General features: G+C 48.1%; 1 long non-coding RNA gene and 1 pseudogene across 3 annotated transcripts in view; one reads left to right on the top strand and one right to left on the bottom strand.

The window, feature by feature from the left end:
• The window catches only part of LOC147035118 (uncharacterized), a 167,704-nt gene that overhangs the window by 37,316 nt on the left and 107,523 nt on the right, over window positions 1-22,865 (top strand). The window lies entirely within an intron of this gene.
• On the bottom strand, window positions 5,135-6,800 carry LOC147035119 (uncharacterized; annotated as a pseudogene).

The following is a 22,865-nucleotide window of genomic DNA, read 5'->3' as shown; positions in this document are numbered from 1 at the left end:
ACCCCTTCTTCCTTATACTTTCCTGTACTTCCTCATTCCACCACCAAGTCTCCTTATCTTCCTTCCTCTGTCCAGATGTCACACCAAGTACCTTCCTAGCTATCTCCCTCACAACTTCTGCTGTCGTTGCCCAATCATCCCACCCATCTTTACCACCATCCAACGCCTGTCTCACCTCCTCCCTAAATTTCACGCAACAGTCTTCCTCCTTCAGCTTCCACCATCTGGTCCTTGGTTCAGCCCTCACTCTCTTCCTCAACCTCACCTCTAAAGTCATCCTACAGACCACCAATCGATGCTGTCGAGCTACACTCTCCCCTGCCACAACCTTACAGTCACTAATCTCTTTCAGGTTGCATCTCCTACTTAAGATGTAATCCACCTGTGTGCACTTTCCTCCACTCTTGTATGTCACCCTGTGTTCCTCCTTCTTCTTGAAATACGTGTTTACCACTGCCATTTCCATTCTTTTGCAAACTCTACCACCATTTGCCCTTCCACATTTCTCTTGTTGAGACCGTACCTCCCCATCACCTCCTCATCCTCTTTATTCCCTTCCCCAACATGTCCATTGAAATCTGCTCCAATCACCACTCTTTCATCCTTGGATACACTCTCCACCACTTCATCTAACTCACTCCAGAAATCTTCTTTATATTCCATCTCACACCCCATATGTGGGGCATATGCACTGATGACATTCATCATCACCCCTTCAATTTCCAACTTCACACTCATCACTCGGTCAGACACCCTCCTCACCTCCAATACCCTCTTGACATGATCTTCCTTCAGGATTATCCCGACACCATTTCTCCTCCCATCCACACCATGGTAGAACAGTTTGAAACCACCTCCAATGCTCCTCGCCTTACTCCCCATCCACTTGGTCTCTTGTACACACAGTATGTCCACCTTTCTTCTCTCCATCATATCAGCCAACTCTCGCCCTTTGCCAGTCGTCGTCCCAACATTCAGTGTTCCAACTCTCACCTCCACACTTCTACCCTTCCCCTCTCCCACTGCCTCCGGACTCGCCTTCCCCGTCTCCTTCTCCTCCTTCGCCCAGCAGTAGCACAATTTCCACTGGTACCCTGCTGACCACCGGTACCGGTGGCGGTCGTTGGTAACCCGGGCCTCGACCGATCCGGTATGGAAATTCGTTTTGTTGTCCGCATAATGATTTGGCATAGGTTTTTACGCCGGATGCCCTTCCTGACGCAACCCTGGTCGCCTCTTACGACACACAGGGATATGGTACACCTATTCTAACCGGGGCATACACCGGGCCCAGTACAACTGGTGCTCATTTCGCCGACCTCGGAAGGATGGCAGGCTGAGTCAACCCCTGGTGTTTTCGACTTGGTTTTTATATATTTATATATATATATATATATATATATATATATATATATATATATATATATATATATATATATATATACACATTATATATATATATATATATATATATATATATATATATATATATACATATACCTACATATATATATATATATATATATATATACATATACATATACATACATATATATATATATATATATATATACATATACATATACATACATATATTAATTCAGTGTCCCAACGGGGCTTGAACTCAGGACCTCTTGGGTCCCAAGCCACTGCCCTTACCACTGCGCCAACACCAGGCTTTATATATATATACCAGGCTTTACATATATATATATATATATATATATATATATATATATATATATATATATATATATATATATATATATATATATATATATATATATATATATATATATATATATATATATATATATATATATATGTATATATATATATATATATATATATGTAGATATATATATATATATATATATATATGTATATATGTATATATATATATGTATATATATATATATTGTTGTGGTTACCAAATTCGCAAACCACCATTCAGGTCCCTTAGGTGAGATATCTCGGTAAGTATATGTGTAGTTAGGCCCAAACCCGTTGTCTAGTGGGAATAAATGTTATTCATGCGTGCTGGGACTCTTCAGGATAGCCGTTTTTCTTTTACTATCTTTATTTTGGACCAACCGCCATTATTACCACCACCAACCACGTCTCAACAGTCATCACAACATCAACCACCCACTACAACGCCGCTTCACCACAACAGCCACGACCTTTACCGTCACACCTCGCAACCGTCGCATCGCCACCATTCTTGCGCCGCTTGTGGGTACCGGTATTGGACTCGTGCAGGGCGCGCGCCGAACAGCGTGTACAAAACCACGGACTTTCCGCTCCAAAAACGGATCAAAAACGACTCACGCCCACTTTTGTTCCGTCCAATCGGTGAGCAAGGGGCGATTTGGCCCCGCCTCCAGGGCGTTGGAGGGCGGTCGCTATATGCAAATTCATGGATCAAAATGCATTCACGCCCACCTTTTCTCGGGCCAATGGGGAGCGAGGTGAAAGGTCGAAGGCAGGGGGTCAAAGGCGAAGCAACGGGGCTAATATAAGTGGCTGCGTTCGTCAGAAAAGGGTCGTGTGTGCGTTGGAAGGAGTTCCCAGGAGGAAGAGTTCGGAGTTGGAGTCGGAGCGAAGAGGACGGAGCTGTGGAGAGGCGGCGGCGGCGAAGGCAGACGAGGGGGTGCTCGCGTCGGTGCCGGGAGCTGCACACCAGGGAGGCCGACGGCGCGACCTGGTCGAGGTGGAGACGCTCGTCGCGGGACCCGAGAGAGTAAAAATCCTCCTTTCCCCGAGCATCAGCAACCCCCTCCTGTTTCCCCCCGCGCTGAGATAGTGCGACCAAGGGGGCCCCCTTCCCACCCCCTACCAGACACTGTCCGCGAGGCCCGCGGAGTTGAGGCACCACCGCCGCTCTGCGTCTCATCACCAGACGGGTAGGCCCGACACGGTCTCGGCCCCAGGCCCGCCTACCCCCTCATCCTGGAGGGTGGTTCTCTGTTCTTTTTCTTGGTTTTGGGTATGTGTTGTCGGCGCCGTCTGTGAAGTAGAATTGTATGTGTTGCCGTGTGCTCGGTAGTCGGTATTAGCTCTGCATTGTGTCTTCGCTTTTACATTTGCTTTTTGTGTAAAATTGTGTTTCTTTTCCTTTTCTATGTGCTTTTGGTGGAATTGTATATGTGTGCTTTCCATTCATCGCGAATAAATGTGCTTTATGTTGAACTGTTTCCCGCTTCGCTTCGTCATTTCTCTCATTGAATCCTCATCTTGCTTCACGTAAAGGGTTGGTAGTGGGCTGAATACGCCCGATAATTAATCGAACCGTCGAGGCCGACGATAACACCGCTCGGTTATCCCGATAGTACGGAACGGGTCGCTTAAGTGGCCCGTGTCCGAAGTCGACCTGCGGCGAGGTGCGATCGCCCGGTCTACCCTCCGTGTGGGTACTTAGGTAGGTCGAATTTGGCGAGCAACCCTATCCCACGCGGGGGCCGATTGGCTCGATCGCGGTGAGACCGAAAGGTCCACCCGTGACTGGTTCCCGGCGTTAGTCCGAGAGGGTCACGACTGGATTGTCCGTCCGGTGGGCGACCTGCCGCGATTCGAGTTACGTGGCCGTCCGCACGCCGGCGGGCGCGAAACCGTAACAATATGTATATATGTATATAACTATGTTAATATTTGAAATGTTAATATTTAAAATATAATATTTGAAATCTATGTTAATATTACTGCATGAAATGAAACAAGATTTGGCACATATACTAATGATATTATTGTCTTCCTTAAGAGGCCCCTCAAAATTCGTTTTAATGCATTTTCACGAACTCCAACGGATTCCATTCAAATTCGGTACGATTATGGCTTTTGGTCCAACTTAGGTCATTGGCTATAAATTTTTTCCATGACACTTCCGATATTCGAAAAAATCGATAAATCGATATCCCTTATGGGATTTTCCATTCAAATCCACTCAAGTTTAAGGCCTACGGGGGACGCAAATTTCCACTTTGCTCCGTGCGCTGGGCGCTGTTTACCTCCGCTACGCCAAGCTGTTAGGGTTAGGGTTTGGGTTTTGGGTAGTGTTAGGGTTAGGGTTATGGTTGGGGTTAGCTACCCTAACACTAACCCTAACCCTAATGCAAACAGCTAACCCTAACCGCTAACCCTAACCCTAACTGCAACCCTAACCCTCACCGCTAACCCCTAACTGCTAACCGCTAACAGCTATTCAGGAAATTTGCAAGAAAGCCCGAGCAACGCCATGCATTACTACTAGTATATATATAAAGTTGAAAGTGTGTCTGTGTGTCTGTGTGTGTTTCTCTGTGACCTATGCACACGAAAAGTACTGGACTGATCCTCACCAAACTTCACATGCTGACAGAACATGTACCCGGGAGTGTCCCGATGTAAAAGAATTGTACTTCCGACTTCCGGTTTCCGAATTATGACGTCATCACCTGATTTCGTAACGTTAATTTTTCAAGTTCAGCCGATTGACATGGGGCCAACGCCATATACAATATATCTAACATATGATTTTAAGTTTTTGTTTGTCTGTTTGTTTGTCTGCACGCACTAATCTCCTGAAAGGTGAAAGATCGGAGCTAACCACTGAAAAAAATGTCGGGATCGGCCCCGGCAGGGTTTTAGGCTATGTGGCAATGCCCCTCGGCTGGGGGGGGGAGAGGGGGTGTGTTTCCCCCTGAACAACCCCCTTAGCCTATGACTGCCATGGCCCAATTGGGAACTGATACTGTGCTCGCGTCAGACATATGTATGGAAGATTAAATTCATTCAAAAAGAACCCGGGCAGTGCCGGGTGTATTAACCTAGTATATATATATATATATATATATATATATATATATATATATATATATATATATATATATATATATATATATATATATATATATATATATATATATACATATACATATATATATATATATATCTGAGGTCGGTTTCTATTTTAAGAAATTTTGAAAGTTGTAAGTCTCACGCCCCTCCCCCCCATCCCCCCAAATCTACTGAATTGAATAACTTCTGGATAAAAAGTAACACATGTCATGAATGTACAATCATTAGGCATTTATTTCATCAATTTTCAATTTTCCCATCACTGAATACTTGCATAATAATGCATTGAACAATTTCACTATTCGTGCAAAAGTTCTTTCTTGCAGGTCGGCATTTTCCTTCTATGCTCTGAAACAGCCTGGAGCAAATATTGTTTTTGGTCCTCGATGGAATTGAGTATTTCATTGTATTCCGTCATTAGAGCTACTCCACGTTCTGCATTGTCGTTCACTGCTTTGAGTTTTGAGACAATAGCCAGTGCTGCATTGTAACTTTCGCTCTGATGTAATTTTACTGGGTCATCATTCAAAAAAGCCATCGGCAATTCTCGGAACACGAAAAAACGTTGGGAATTTTGAATTGGGAAATCCCACATTTCTCTTCTTGGAATATCGTGAACTAGTACAGTAGTTCGTTTGCTTGGATAATGGTCCAATTCTGCTCCATCTCCCTGAGTTATCGCAGCGCTAATTCTTACCTTAGTTTCAGCAGAAACCTTATCATCAAATAGAGCTAGTGGAATTAGTTCCTCACTCAGTTTCCATAAATGTCTGGAGAACTTCTTCACAGCTATTCTCGAAATTTCCTCATTCACGATTTTATCTGATTCCAGTTTCTTCAAAAATTCCAGGTCGTTTGCGGGAGCTCTGACGGCACTAGGAGCAGTAAACCAATGTTTAATGTAAATCACAATCACAAACACAGTTAAATTCCGCATTCCTTTTTCCTCTCGTTTAGTTAGTTTGAATTGTGTTCTGAATCGAAAGATTTTGGTTCCATATATGACTTTCGCCATCCAGCGGGCTCGGTGCAAGGCCCCAGGAAGCCTGAATCGAATTCCTCTCTCCAGTACGCCACCGAGTGTGATTATTGAGAGTTCCAATAGTTCTTTATAATTCACTTTATTCATCATGGGGCTGGTATTTTTTCAATTGCTCTTTTGCAAATAATATCGTATCATCAACACTCACAAATTCTTGCTCATTCTCATCAACAGTCAAAATTTCAAATTTCTCCTGGTCGATGAATTGCCACTGGCCTTGAAATCTCTTGAACAAGGCGATGTCAGGTCCTGCTGAAGGACCAAGGCAAGTAACTGTGACTGCCTGTAGGACAATTTCGTGCACGTAGTGACGACAGGCAAAATGCAATATTTGATGTCCCAATTTCTGTTCTAATAGAACACCTGCACCGTTCATGTGACCAGTTTTACTACTGGTGGTGTCAAAGCATTGACATTTTACTCGGTCTTCCAATCCCCATTGTTCCAGTGTAGTGTGGATGGCATTAGCTATCAATTTACCAGTTCCACCTGGAAGTTTTGGTACTACTAGTAACTGATGGACATCGGCTCCTGACACAATAATTGGTAGACGATCCACCACGTCTTTCCCGGTTAAATCTGGAAGTAACTTGCCGTCCCAGTGCACCATTAGTGGCACTGTGGGTTTGAATTCTGCTTTCAATGATTCAGCAATCTTCTGTCTATGTACTTGTCGCTGTTTTCTGATTGTTGACCTATTGATAGCTAAGTCGTTTAGGTCGTGTCCCAGACTTTTTGCCGCTGAGGCCAAGATAAATGTAGCTTTGCGGTCACTGACTTTAGCCCGATCAAGTGAAGCCGCCAGGTTTGGTGTTAGAACCGATTTTCGAGCCCTTTTGGACGTGGATGTGGATGTCGCTGGGCGAGGTGATATCCAGATATCTACGTCATCTTCCTCAGTTCCACTGCTTATTGAGTCCATAAGATCTGCGACACTCTCTTCGGCACATCTTTAAAGTTATTTTATCCCTCGCTTTTGTATTTGTGTATCAAACATTTCTCATCGTTTTACTTTCTCTGCTAAATCTGTATCAACTTCACTCATGTGTCCTCGTCTCCCATCCTCCCTTTGAGCAATCAGAAACAATTTATCCTCTTCTATTTGGTGTGCTATGTCTATCAAATCATCCAGGTCTTCAGAGAACTTGTTTTCCTTGTCTATGTGCATTTGTGACCTTTTAGTTTTATTGTTCTTGTTTTTATGAAGTTTCTGCCAGTCGGCAAATAAGTCCTTGATTTTCTTTATCACATGATAAGTCTGTCTATATAGAATTCTCGCTCTGTCCCAGAATTTTATCAATTGCTCAGTCACTAATTTTGCAATTTCCTGGACTGTTTTCTTCTCTGTCAGATGAAAATAGAAAAACACTTGAAGGACTTCACGTTTTGATGGCAATTTACGTCCACATAGCTCTGGAGCACGGTCTCCGACCAGCCACACTGGTGGATTCTTACTTCTCAGATCCATATTTGCGAATGAGACTCTTGTTCACCGGGTGATCAGTCTGGAAGACAGACCAAAATAACCAAATTAGCATATAACTGTGACCATATAAGGAAGTGGTGGGCAGGGCCCATCGGGACCAATATCGTGCACACGCCATCTTACCTATGACAGTCAATTTAAAAAAATCAATTCAAGATGGACTGCCATATTCAGTGGTTCCATAACTATTTAAAACCACAAAATTCCGAAATTTCAATATCCGGTGATGACCCCTAAACATAGTTCGATTTGGCTGAAACTTCATCAGTGGTGTTTTCTCATCAAAAGGAAAAGAAATGGGGAAAGGGAGGGGGGGGTGAGATGTGCAACTTCAAATTTTTTTTTAAATAGATACCGACCTAACATACATATTTATGTATGTATGTATGTATATATGTATATATATATATATATATATATATATATATATATATATATATATATATATTTATATATATATATATATATATATATATATATATATATATATTGTTGTGGTTACCAAATTCGCAAACCACCATTCAGGTCCCTTAGGTGAGATATCTCGGTAAGTACATGTGTAGTTAGGCCCAAACCCGTTGTCTAGTGGGAATACATGTCATTTATGCGTGCTGCGACTCTTCAGGATAGCCGTTTTTCTTTTGCTATCTTTGTTTTGGACCAACCGCCATGATTACCACCACAACCACAACATCAACCACCCACCGCGGCGCCGCTTCACGTCACACCTCGCAACCGTCGCATCGCCACCGTTCTTGCGCCGCTTGTGGGTACCGGTGTTGGACTCGTGCAGGGCGCGCGCCGAACAGCGTGTACAAAATCACGGATTTTGTGCTTCAAAAACGGATCAAAAACGACACACGCCCACTTTTTGCCGTCCAATCGGTGAGCGAGGGGCGATTTGGCCCCGCCTCCAGGGCGTTGGAGGGCGATCGATATATGCAAATTTATGGATCAAAAAGCATTCACGCCCACTTTTTCTCGGGCCAATGGGGAGCGAGGTGAAAGGTCGAAGGGAGGGGGTCAAAGCTGAGAAGGCGAAGCCACGGGGCTTATAAAAGCGACCGCGTTCGTCAGTCAAGTCGGAACAGAGAGTCAAGACTTCGCGGGCGGTGGAGTTGGCAAGAAGGAGCTGGTCGTCGTCGTGTGCGTTGGAGTCGGAGCGGAGGGGACGGAGCTGTGGAGAGGCGGCGAGGGCAGACGAGGGGGTGCTCGCGTCGTGCAGGGAGCTGCACCCCAGGGAGGCCGACAGCGCGACCTGGCCGAGGTGGAGACGCTCGTCGCGGGACTCGAGGCAGAGTAGGAATCCTCTATACCCCGAGCATCAGCAACCCCCTCCTGTTTCCCCCCGCGCTGAGATAGTGCGACCAAGGGGGCCCCTTTCCCACCCCCTACCAGACACTGCCCGCGAGGCCCGCGGAGTTGAGGCACCATCGCCGCTCCGCGTCTCATCACCAGACGGGTAGGCCCGACCCGGTCTCGGCCTCAGGCCCGCCTCATCCTTGAGGGTATTCTTTTCCTTGGTTTTGGGTATGTGTTGTCGGCGCCGTCTGTGAAGTAAAATTGTATAAGTGTTGCCGTGTGCTCGCGTAATCGGTATTAGATCTGCATTGTCGCATTTGCTTTTTGTGTAAATTGCATTGTGTTTTTCTTTTCTATGTGCTTTTGGTGGAATTGAATATGTGTGCTTTCCGTTCAGCGCGAATAAATGTGCTTTGTGTTGAACTGTTTCCTGCTTCGCTTCGTCATTTCTTTCATTGAATCCTCATCTTGCTTCACGTAAAGGGTTGGTAGTGGGCTGAATACGCCCGATAATTAATCGAACCGTCGAGGTCGACGATAACACCGCTCAGTTATCCCGATAGTACGGAACGGGTCGCTTAAGTGGCCCGTGTCCGAAGTCGACCTGCGGCGAGGTGCGATCGCCCGGTCTACCCTCCGCGTGGGTACTTAGGTAGGTCGAATTTGGCGAGCAACCCTATCCCACGCGGGGGCTGATTGGCTCGATCGCGGTGAGACCGAAAGGTCCACCCGTGACTGGTTCCCGGCGTTAGTCCGAGAGGGTCACGACTGGATTGTCCGTCCGGCGGGCGACGTGCCGCGATTCGAGTTACGTGGCCGTCAGCACGCCGGCGGGCGCGAATCCGCAACACTGGTGTCAGGAGTGGGATACAAATCCATCGCCCTCCTCGCGGCACTGGTATCGGAGAACAGGAAAACGGGCTCTCCTGTCTCCGGCTAAATTCACGGGAATCGGTCCAGGGGTGAGAGAAGCGACCCCCGATTCCCTCCAAATTACGAGTGAGCGAAATTAACCCTTTAAGAGAAGCAAGATGGCGTCTCAAGGCGAGCGGAAGCCGGGGGTATTAGAAATGGATGTAGAATGTGTAGAATCCATGGTCCAGGATGGAATCCCCGAGCAGGAAATGTTGATTGTGCAGGAACACGGACTCGCCCAACTGAACCCAGAGCCCAAAATGGGTGCGGCAGCGGCCGCGGTGCATGACACCTCCCCTCCCCCTCTCCACCAAAACCCTTCCCTGACCCCTGCCGAAACGGCTCACCCAAGCGCACCCGACATGGCCCAGCTATTCACCATGCTGGCACAAATGAATGCGGAAATGACAGCGAAGATGAATGCGAACATGAACAAGCAAATGGACGAAGTAAAAACGAAGATGGATGCGAATACACAAAAATTGGATGTGAATACACAACAAATGAACGGAATGGAAACAAACATGAAGGAAGAAATGAAAAAGCTACGGGGTGAGACGCAGAACATGGGCCGATGCCTGCAGGCGGGCATGAAGGCCGTGACCAGGGAGATAGAAATGGCGACTCCACGTGTAGGAGCAAACGAGCTGGAAGGGGGTGCAACGGCTGGCAGGCCCGCGGTGGAGGCGGGTAAAAAAATAATTCGGGGGGCGTGTTGGGCGAGGGTCGTGACAGAGGAATCAACGGTGACCAAGAGGGAAAAATTAAATGGGGAGACCAAAACGTGCGAGACGAGACACGAGGTGACGACAACAGAAACTTATAAATGTATAGAGACACGGGAGATAGAGGGTGAAGAGTTGGCAGTGACGGCAGCCGGGAAGGGAACGATAGAGGAGAGACAACACGATGAAGACGGGGTAAGTGACGCACACACACAGGTAGTGGAGGACAGTGGGGTTGAGCTCGCGGAGCGTGGAGAGACCCAGTGCGAGCACCTGGATGGCCTCCTCCAGGAACGAGGGGAGGGAGTCTGCCCCCTTGAGGCGAGTCACGACCAGGTGAGTTCGGTCGTGTTTTGCGAGGTTGAGGGGACGGGTGCTGTGGACGGGTGCACGGAGAGCTTGGGGGGTATAGAGGCCCCGGAGACCCTTGTGGGGACTCGAATCCCCAGTGTGGTTGTCCCTGTGTGTGTGGTGCAAGGCGTGAGTGCGTCCCCGTGTGTGGCAGCGACCCCGTGTGTGAGTGGTGTGGTGGCGATGGTGCCGGAGTACGTGCTTCCCAGCACGCCGTGTGTGGATGAGGCACCGTGTGTGGAAGAGGCCGTGTGTGTGGATGAAACGGCCAGTGTGAGTGAGGCACCGCGGGTTAGTGCCCCCGCGTGTGTGGGTGAGGCACCGTGTGTGGATGAGGCACCGCGGTTGAGTGCCCCCGCGTGTATGAGTGAGGCACGGTGTGTGGATGAGGCACAGCAGGTGAGTGCCCCCGCGTGTGTGAGTGAGGCACCGCGGGTGAGTGCCCCCGCGCGAGTGAATGGAGCACCACGTGTGAGTGGTATGGGTTATGCAAGGGAGACCGTGTGTGTGAGAGAGCGGTATGTGAGGGAGATGTCGGTTGGCATGCGGGAGCACGCAGCCGCGTCTGCCGGTGTGAATGTGATGGAGTGGACTGTGTGCGTCGTAACACGCAGGTGTGCGTGGGTCGAATGGCGACATGAGAAGAAAGAAAGCCGAGTAGCGGCTGTAGTTGTTTCGGGGACCGTGCCGGGTTCACCCAGCAGTGAGCACGCGGTCCGTGCTGTGCAACGCACGAGGCCGCCACGTGCTCGCTTGCGAGAGTGAAATCCCGGTCCGGAAACGCACGCGGTGGATTTGCCGATCCCGCGGACGGACAAAGCTTAGGCAGGATTACGGATTTGGACCGGACGGGTTCTCCACGCGATCGTGTGTGTTAAGCTCCAACGGGCAAAGCACATGTGTTCGCGTGGGGAACCCCTCGAGACGTGGGGCTTGTGTTTTTTTTTTTATGCGCACGGTGACGTCATGGCTGCACGTGTGGTTGGAATCCGGCAGGAGGGGTATCTCTGCCGGATGGTACCGTCCAAGGAGGGACGAGGAACACGTGCAGCTGCATGACGTCACGGGCAGGTGCAAAGTGCGCGAGCTCTGAGTTGCCGCGCAGGTGCTGCGCATGGAAAAAAAAAAGAAAAAAAAGCAAGCCTCACTTTCGGGTACACAGGATTCCTGGGCAAGGGGTGGAAGACCCCCTTGACCTGGGCACAGGATGGAAACTAGTTAGGGGGAAGGGTTAGCTTAGTTAGACCGACTTCATGGGGCAGGCGTAAGTCCTCATGGAGTCCGTGGAATGGATTAGGTGGAGGGATTTAGTGAGCTTTAGGTGGGGAAATAAAATAATTCATGGGATTATTTGAGGACATGGACAGACTTGTGAATGTGTAGAGGGGACGTAGCTTAGCTACGTAGTGTTAAAAGGAACGTGCTATAGTGTAAGGGACGACGTGGGAGCACGAGTTAGTTAGGGGATGTAGTTAGAAGGATGGCAGAGTTCAGTGGTGTGTGTGTTGAAGAGTTGTTGGTGAGTGAATTGGAAGCATGTGCTTGGTGAGTGAGTGAGGCCAGCGGGTCTGTGTGTGTGGAGTGAATGGGGAATGCATGGTGCGATGAGTGATTGGGGGGAGGAGTGACTCCCGCCCAAGGGACCCCGGGGTCAGAGTAAAGTGAGTTAGCTGGGGTAGTCAAATTGAAAAATGGAGGTCGTTTTGCTGTTGGTGGGAAAGTAGGCTCGAGACCCATTTGGAGGGGTGCAGGAGCCCTGTTGACGGGCTTGGGAGTGTGGCTGCGAAAGGTGAGTATCGCTGAGTGGGTACCCCGGGCACCAGGCTAGTCGGCCGCGGTAGGCCATGGGCCCATGGGGGGCCGGGATAGAGTAGTGGGCACGGGTGCGCCTGCTTGGTGCGGGGGCCCGGGGCGCCATTAGCCGCGTGGGCAGTGTTGTGGGCACGGGTGACCCTCGGAAAGGGGCCCGGGAGGCCGGCCTGCCACGTGTGCGTTTCAGGGGAGGTGCCATGGGGGCACTCCCCGGTGTTAGGGAGCTGGTAGGCTCGGAGGGAGTGTAGTGCCCGGGGTGCCATAGCGGGAGATTCGGCAGAGGGTCGTGCCTGCCAAAGGGAGCCACGTGTCCCAGCCAGGAGACCGTGTGAGGGCACGGAGCGAAAATTGGGGGGCGAGGCCCGAAATTGTGAGGACACCAACACAGGCGACGGGAATCTGGGTTGTTAGAACCAATAGTTTAAGCGAGAGGCGCTTGTTGAAAGCCCCGGGGTAGTTTAACAGTTAAATGGTTAGGGTAGATTAGGAGATGTACCCCTCCGCACCATCCATCCCCTCGCTCTCGTTGTGGGCCGCTGGACCCACTTTGGGTTAGATCGCCGAACTCTGGGGAGGCCATTCTGAGGCTTCGTTGGGCCTCGACACAGGACGCTAGCTCTCCCTTATTCCCCTCCGGGAAGGGAACGTAGGGGTTGGGAGTAGGCTAGGTGACAGGATAGGTCAGCCAAACAAGGACGATAAAGGGGGTTAGGGGACGATTTATAGTGGGGAAGTAAAAATAAAAACAACAAAAAAATAAGTTGGGGCTAAATTGGGGTTTGACAAATTAAGGGAGTGGGTATGTACAGTGACAGGCAAAGGTGATAGGTTGGGAGGGAGACAGGTAGGTAGGTCCGAGCCCGCCTTCCAAGTGGCCAGCACCACCGCACTCCCTCCACCAACCTCCATTGAACGGCAAAGGCTGGCCAACTTCATCGGCTGGCCGTGTTTTGCTTCAAGGCGGAGGCCGGCCAACTTCATCGGCAGCTGTGTGCTGCAAGGCCTATGCCGGCCAGTTCATCTGCTGGCTGTTTTTCTTCGAGGCCTGTGCCGGCCAGTTCGTCTGCCGGCTGTGTTTGCCTGCAGCGGCCTTCTTCTGCGGGCTATGTTTGCCTGCACCTTTGCCATGCCATGCCCACTGCCCATGTTCACCAGCCCCGTTCAATTTTTGCTTTGCCCCCCCCCCCTGTTCATTGCCATGTGCGCCAGGATCAAGGCAACAGTTTGCAAGCTGCAAGAACTGCCCCGTTGGCAGCGACAACACGGGCCTGCAGTGGCGGCCCGTGCACCGTGTTTGTGTCCATCCATTCGTTGTGCTCATTGCGTGTGCCACTTGAGCTGGCACGGAGACTGCGTTTGTGCAGCCCATGCACCGTTGTGGTTCACTGCGTTCAGTTCAAAAGGAAAGGCCTTGGACTGCGTGTGAGCAGCCAGCCACGTTCCCTGTCACCTGCATTGTTTGAGCCAGAGACTGCATGCGGGCAGCCTGGCTCCCTGCTAACTGCTTTCTTTTTGCAGAGTTCAATGATCCTGGGCCATGGTTTAGTGTAAAATTTGTAAGTTAAGGTTAAGATGTACTGTAAATATGAGTGCGCCCCCGGCATGTCTGTCCTAGCGCCGGCAATTTTATTTAAGTCGTCCGTGTGAGTGAGTTTGTTTAGGTAGTTACGCAGCCCTCAGGTTATTTATTTTGGGGACACGAATACCATGAATGTCGCACTCAGGGATCCGTAGGTAAAATGTACTAGGGGAAAACTACACATGATGGCACACGAAAATTTGACGACTCGGGACGAGTCTGTAAAAATGGGAGGGGGTAGTGTTGTGGTTACCAAATTCGCAAACCACCATTCAGGTCCCTTAGGTGAGATATCTCGGTAAGTACATGTGTAGTTAGGCCCAAACCCATTGTCTAGTGGGAATACATGTCATTTATGCGTGCTGCGACTCTTCAGGATAGCCGTTTTTCTTTTGCTATCTTTGTTTTGGACCAACCGCCATGATTACCACCACAACCACAACATCAACCACCCACCGCGGCGCCGCTTCACGTCACACCTCGCAACCGTCGCATCGCCACCGTTCTTGCGCCGCTTGTGGGTACCGGTGTTGGACTCGTGCAGGGCGCGCGCCGAACAGCGTGTACAAAATCACGGATTTTGTGCTTCAAAAACGGATCAAAAACGACACACGCCCACTTTTTGCCGTCCAATCGGTGAGCGAGGGGCGATTTGGCCCCGCCTCCAGGGCGTTGGAGGGCGATCGATATATGCAAATTTATGGATCAAAAAGCATTCACGCCCACTTTTTCTCGGGCCAATGGGGAGCGAGGTGAAAGGTCGAAGGGAGGGGATCAAAGCTGAGAAGGCGAAGCCACGGGGCTTATAAAAGCGACCGCGTTCGTCAGTCAAGTCGGAACAGAGAGTCAAGACTTCGCGGGCGGTGGAGTTGGCAAGGAGCTGGTCGTCGTCGTGTGCGTTGGAGTCGGAGCGGAGGGGACGGAGCTGTGGAGAGGCGGCGAGGGCAGACGAGGGAGTGCTCGCGTCGTGTAGGGAGCTGCACCCCAGGGAGGCCGACAGCGCGACCTGGCCGAGGTGGAGACGCTCGTCGCGGGACTCGAGGCAGAGTAGGAATCCTCTATACCCCGAGCATCAGCAACCCTCTCCTGTTTCCCCCCCGCGCTGAGATAGTGCGACCAAGGGGGCCCCTTTCCCACCCCCTACCAGACACTGCCCGCGAGGCCCGCGGAGTTGAGGCACCATCGCCGCTCCGCGTCTCATCACCAGACGGGTAGGCCCGACCCGGTCTCGGCCTCAGGCCCGCCTCATCCTTGAGGGTATTCTTTTCCTTGGTTTTGGGTATGTGTTGTCGGCGCCGTCTGTGAAGTAAAATTGTATAAGTGTTGCCGTGTGCTCGCGTAATTGGTATTAGATCTGCATTGTCGCATTTGCTTTTTGTGTAAATTGCATTGTGTTTTTCTTTTCTATGTGCTTTTGGTGGAATTGAATATGTGTGCTTTCCGTTCAGCGCGAATAAATGTGCTTTGTGTTGAACTGTTTCCTGCTTCGCTTCGTCATTTCTTTCATTGAATCCTCATCTTGCTTCACGTAAAGGGTTGGTAGTGGGCTGAATACGCCCGATAATTAATCGAACCGTCGAGGTCGACGATAACACCGCTCGGTTATCCCGATAGTATGGAATGGGTCGCTTAAGTGGCCCGTGTCCGAAGTCGACCTGCGGCGAGGTGCGATCGCCTGGTCTACCCTCCGCGTGGGTACTTAGGTAGGTCGAATTTGGCGAGCAACCCTATCCCACGCGGGGGCTGATTGGCTCGATCGCGGTGAGACCGAAAGGTCCACCCGTGACTGGTTCCCGGCGTTAGTCCGAGGGGGTCACGACTGGATTGTCCGTCCGGCGGGCGACGTGCCGCGATTCGAGTTACGTGGCCGTCAGCACGCCGGCGGGCGAGAATCCGCAACAATATATATATATATATATATATATATATATATATATATATATATATATATATATATATATATATATATATATATATATATATATATATATATATATATATATATATATATATATATATATATATATATATATATATACACAAGCCAGTAGGCGGACATGGGTAGTCGGCCGTTGCTAGGCAACGGAGGGGTCCATAGCAACGGTTCTTTCTCACACATAACTAGGACATACCATGAACCTACCATACCAGTTTCATTTATATGTGACTCATCGTCTCTGAGATATAACTAACTTCGTTTTTTTATTGTTTTCGACCAGGGTTCATTCAAAGTCTATCTTCTCCGACAGTTTTCATAGGATCCGGCTGGAAATTTTTGACAATATAGCTGAATGTACTGCCCACAGTCGCTCGTGGCCCGATGTTTGATTTTCGAAAAAATATATTTTTTTATGATTTTTCAAAAATTTCAAAGTCCCGTTGCTAGGCAACGGTGGCGTCCATAGCAACGGTTCTCATTTGCACACAACTAGGTCATGGTATGTACCTACCAACCAAGTTTTATCGAAATCGCCATTGTATTAACTGAAATCGCCATTTTAAATACTGATAATAAGAGTAGAACAAATCTCAAAAAAAAAAAAAAAAAATTTAACATTTTTTTTTTTAGACTACATCGACTTCCCAATATATATATATATATATATATATATATATATATATTTTTTTTTTTTTTACGAATTTAAGTCCGCCCGGATTGCAATCGGCTACGTCACTCAAATCGCGGCGCCCACCGGAACGGACAATTCAGTCGTGACCCTCCTGGAACTACCGCCAGGAGCCAGTCATGGGTGGGGGTTTAACCTCACCACAACCCAGTCCGCATTCTACCCGCGTGAAATAGGGTGAATCGCCGAATGTCATACACCTCAGTACCCGCGCGGGTAGCGTACCGAGGAGTTGTACCACGCCGCAGGTCGGCTCCGGACACGAACCGCTTAAGCAGCTCGTTCCGCACTAAGGGGATAACCAAGCGGAGTTAGCGCTGACCTCGACGGTTCAGATTACTTACTGGGTGTCTAAACCCACTACCAATCCCTTCCGTGATGCAAGGTGGAACTTTCAAACGAAGGAAAGGACGCAAAGAAACGGGTCACAATTTAACAAGCACTTTTATTCCACACACACTCAAGGCAAGCAAGTATTCAAGCCTTACAATAATAATGCACGTATAACAGTCAAAGCAATGAAAGCAAAGCAGAGTACAACTGAATAAAAATGGCAATTATTTTCAGCACACTTATACAGGTTTACTTACAAGACTGGTGCCACACATACATTAACATAAAAAGCAAAGAAAACAAAAGCCACCCTCATAGGCAAGGAGGCAGACAGGTCCGTGGACCAAATGCGCGTGGAACCTGGATGAGCGGCCAGGTCCATGAGACCGAATTGGTCTTACCCGTGCCCTCGTGGTGCGATGGCGGGCAAGCCGCAATGTCAGCGTAACGCGCCTGACTCCGTGCCCCTGGCGTGGCCGGGGAGCTCCCTCCGGCGTGCTCCGCGCAAGCACGTGTTTCGGCACCACGGTTGCGGTGGGGAACGGACGGAGTTACCGGTGCTATCTCAGCGCGGATGGGGGGAATTGTTGATGCCCGGGATGGGGAAGGTTCTTGTTGCTCGGAATGGGGAGAGGGGAATGGCTGACGCTGGGTCCCCCCAAGCGGGGCCTCGGGACCGCACTGACTCTGGCGAACCCTCGCCCCCGAGCCTTCCTCCGCGTCCCTGCTCCACTCCGCAACTCGCCCCTCGACCTCCACTCTGAGCTCCGTCTCCCGTTCGTCGATCGGGCCCCGTCTGCACTGCCTGCTTCGAGCTTCTTCCTTTCCACCGTCCATCCCCGTATATCCTTCACTGCCGACTTTTCCGACTCCACCAGACTCACGGCTCCACCAGACTCACGGCTCCACCGACTGACTGACTGACTGACTTCGAGCCGCGCTGCGTTCGCTCTTATATAGCCCGGAGGAGGGGCGTATATGCAAATACGCGGATCAAATCGCGTTTGGAGGCGGGGCTACGCCGCCTGATGTACAACCATTGGATGGACGGAAAGGGGGCGTGAACCTCTCCTGATCCGTTTCTCTCTCCAAAAAGGGATCCATATGCGTCGCGTTTGGAGGCGGGGCCACACCGCCCGACGCTCAGCCATTGGACATATGGAAAGGGGGCGTGAACCTCTCCTGATCCGTTTTTCCTCTCCCGAAAGGATCCATGTGCACTCGTGGCACGACGCGTTTGGAAACAATCACCGAACGGGCTTTGGACAGCTCGACGTTCGGTGTTGACAGGTGGTGCGGTTGATGGTTGTGGAGGGAGAAAGGCGAAGGTGGTGGGGGGCTTGCTGTGGTGGTTTGGTTGTTGGCGGGCATCGTTTGAGAATGGAGGTGAAGCGATGTTTGCGGGGTGGAGGTGTGGAGGTGTGGAGGTAAAGAATCGAAGGTGGCGGTGTTTGACTTGTTGGGGGATTATTGGTCCAAAATAACGACAGAGAAAGAAAAATGGCTATCTCAAAAGATCGGAGCCCGGTGAACATGGAAATTCCCTCTAAACAACGGTGGGGAAATCAAACTACACAATTACTTATCGTCATAACTGATCTAAGGCCCTTTATGGTGGTCTGCGAATTTCCACAGCCGTAAAAATATATATTGTTGTGGTTGAGGAAATTCGCAAACCACCATTCAGGTCCCGTAGGTGAGGTATCTCTGTAAGTACATGTGTAGTTAGCCCAAACCCGTTGTTTAGAGGGAATAAATGTCATTCATTCGGTCTGCGACCCTTTAAGATAGCCGTTTTTCTGTTCTATCTGTATTTTGAGCCAACCACGTCTCAACCGCCATCACACAACAACCACCAACTGCAATGCCGCTTCACAACAACAACAATGCCAACAGCCACGACCTTTACCGTCACATCTCGCTCTCGCAACCATCGCATCACCGCCATTCCAAGCGTCGCCATGGCAATCACCGCCACAATAAATCCTCCACCACCTTCACCTCTCCTTCTGCAGCCTTTCCCACACCGCTTGTGGGCACCGATCCTGGACTCGTACAGGGCGTGCGCCGAGCAGCGGGTGCAAAAAGTGGCCTTTCCAAGAAGTCGGATCAAGAATGATACACGCCCACTTCCGATCCGTCCAATCATTAAGCGCGGGGTGATTTGGCCCCGCCTCCAGGCGCGTCGGAGTAGAATCGATATATGCAAATTCGCGGATCAGGAATGATTCACGCCCACTTTTCCTCCGTCCAATGGGCGAGCGTGGCTCCGCCCCCGAGCCCATCCTGATCCGAAAATCTGCATATGGTTTCTCCTGCTGCACTATAAAGCGCCGAGCGCGGGGCGAATTCAGTGAGTTTCTGTTTCGGGCTCGGGCGAGTTGTGGCGGCGGCGAAGTGTGGCAGCAGCAGTCAAGACGGGTCTGGAGGAGAGTCGGTCTGTCGGGGTTCAGAGTCTGTCGGGGAGCTGCAGAGAGGAGAAGCCGGGAACGCGGTCGAGGGCGCAGTGGAGTCGCTCGTCGCAGGACCCAAGCAAGCCAGCTATCCTCTTTCCCCAGAGCATCAACAACCCCCCCCTGTTTCTCCCCCGCGCTGAGATAGTGCGACAAGGGGGCCCCATTCCCACCCCATTCCAGGCAGTGCCAGCGGGGCCCGCGGAGGAGTGCGGAGTCGGGGCACCGCCGCCATTTTGCGGCTCATCACAAGACGGGGCTCTACCCGGTCTCGCGCCCACAGACCACGTCTGCCCCCTTGTAGTTGAGGGTGGCCCCCTTTTCTTTTGATTTTGAGTATATGTGTTATCGGCGCCATCTGTAAAGTAAAACTGTGTAAGTGTTGCCGTGTGCTCGCGTAGTCGGTAGTAGATCTGCATTGTGTTTCTTTTGTTGCAATTGCTTTTGGTGCATAATTGTTGTAATTGTATATGTGTGCTTTCCGTTTGCCGCCGAATAAATGTGAATTATGTTGAACTGTTTTTCCCGTTTCGTTTCGTCTTTTCTTGAATTGAATCTCCATCTTACTTCACGTAAAGAGTTGGTCGTGGGCTAAATACGCCCAATAATTAATCGGAACCGTCGAGGTTGATGATAACACCGCTCGGTTATCCCGATAGTACGGAACGGGTCGCTTAAAGTGGCCCGTGTCCGAAGTCGACCTGCGGCGAGGTGCGATCGCCCGGTCTACCCTCCGTGTGGGTACTTAGGTAGGTTGAATTTGGCGAACAACCCTATCCCACGCCGGGGGCCGATTGGCACGATCGTGGTGAGGCTGAAAGGCCCACCCGTGACTAGTTCGTGGCGTTAGTCCGAGAGGGTCACGACGGAATTGTCCGTCCGGTGGGCGACGTGCCGCGATTCGAGTTACGTGGCCGCCCGCACGTCGGCGGGCGCGAATTCGCAACAATATATATATATATATATATATATATATATATATATATATATATATATATGTATATATATATATGTATATATATATGTATATATATATGTATATATATATATGTATATATATATGTATATATATATATATATATATATATATATATATATATATGTATATATATATGTATGTATATATATATGTATATATATATATATATATATATATATATATATATATATATATATATATATATGTATATATATATATATATATATATATGTATATATATATATATATATATATATATATATATATATATATATATATATATATATATATATATATATATATATATATATATATATATATATATATATATATATATATATATATATATATGTGTATTATATAACCGGGTGTAGTGGTGTGCGCCTGTATTCGGTGGCTTGGGTTGGAGGATCGCTTGAGGAGGGGAGCTCTGCTCTGTGCTGGGCCACGGTATGAGAGGGTTTAGGGCAGCCCGGAATCAAGGCGAAACAATATATATGTATATATATATATATATATATATATATATATATATATATATATATATATATATATATATATATATATGTATGTATATATATATATATATATATATATATATATATATATATATATATATATATATATATGTATGTATATATATATATATGTATGTATATATATATATATGTATGTATATATATATATATATATATATATATATATATATATATATGTATATATATATATATATATACATATATATATATATATATATATATATATATATATATATATATATTTATATATATATATATGTATATACACACTACCTGTCAGAAGTTTTAGAACACCCCCATTTTCAGTTATTACTGAAATTTACACAGTTCAAGTCCAGTGAATAACCGTAAATGGTACAAAGCTAAGCAGTAAACTGCTAGAGGTTAAAACAAAAAAACGTTTCGGTTGCCAAAAATTGAAAAATAATGTGAATTTCAGAGTTGCTAAAAAAGGTCCTTCACAAGGAACAAGTAATGGGTTAGCAACTGCAGCTGTTCTCCAGCAATGGAAGTAAATTAAGCCTTTAAGTTGATCCAAACAATTCCTGCAGGTGTCCCAACTTTTGTTGATTAGTCACAAATCCTCTGTCTGTGTCAAAGCAGTGTTGGAACAGACTGTGTTGCTGCACGCTCTGAAGAATTATTTGAACAAGATTGCACTGCAGGAAGTAGTATATTCCAATCATAATGGCGAGTAAAAGACAATTAACAAAGGAAGACAGACAGACCATGTTAACCCTTAAAAGTGTAGGTCTTTCCTTTGGAGTAATTGCAAAGAAGCCAAGGTGTCAGTGAATACAGTTTCCTACACCATCCAAAGGCACTTGGAAACTGGGGAAACTCTTACAAGAAGAGGTCTGGCAGACCCAAAGCCACAACACAATCAGAATACAAGTTTCTGAGAGTCAACAACTTGCATGATTGGCGGCTCCCAGGACAGCAGCTTCAAGCACAGCTTCACACTGGTCGAAGTAAGGAAGTCTCACTTTCAACTGTGAAAAGAAGACTTCGAGCTGCAGGTTAGACAGGTCGAGTGGCAGTAAGAAAGCCATTGCTAAGATGGCAAAATAAGAAAAAGAGGCTTGCCTGGGCCATGAAGCACCGCCAGTGGATTACTGAAAACTGGAAGGTCTTATGATTCAGAATTTGAAATATTTGGTTCATCATGCAGGGTTTTTGTACACCGTCGAGAAGGCGAAAGGATGGTTCCTCAGTGTGTGACACCAACTGTCAAACATGGAGGAGGAAGGATGATGATCTGGGGCTCTTTTGCTGGATCCAGAGTCGGCGACTTGCACAGAGTGACTGGCACCCTGAACCAACAGGATTTCCACAGCATTTTGCAGCGCCGTGCAATACCCTCTGGTCTACGCCTCGTTGGTCAGGGGTTCATCCTACAGCAAGACAACGACCCAAGACAAACCTCCAGGCTATGTCAGAACTACTAAACATACCTCCTCCAAGATGGAATGCTTCAAATCATGGAATGGCCAGCACAGTCTCCAGACCTAAACCCCATCGAGCTGGTTTGGGATGAAGTGGACAGAAGGGTGAAAGCAAAGCAACCTACAAGTGAAACACATTTGTGGGAACTTCTGCAACAGTGTTGGGAAAAACTTTCCGAATAATATTTGATTTCCATTGTCGAAAGAATGCCACGAGTATGTTCGGCTGTTATATCTGCAAAAGGTGGCTGCTTTGATGTGTTAAATATTTTGTTGAACAAAATTTAATCCAAATTATTCCATGATTTCTTTTTTCATCTGCAATTGTTTATTTGTTGTCTGCTTTAATTTCAGAGTACATTGAAATATTAAACTGCTTAAATTTCAGTAAAAACTGGAAAAATGTTGGTGTTCTAAAACTTTTGACAGGTAGTGTATATG

Source organism: Eptatretus burgeri, chromosome 1, assembly GCF_056783735.1.
Source record: "Eptatretus burgeri isolate ZD-2024b chromosome 1, Ebu_testis_v1, whole genome shotgun sequence".
Lineage (NCBI taxonomy): Eukaryota > Metazoa > Chordata > Myxini > Myxiniformes > Myxinidae > Eptatretus > Eptatretus burgeri.
Note: the sequence above shows the minus strand (reverse complement) of the source record. Positions and strands in the feature narration are given on the sequence as shown.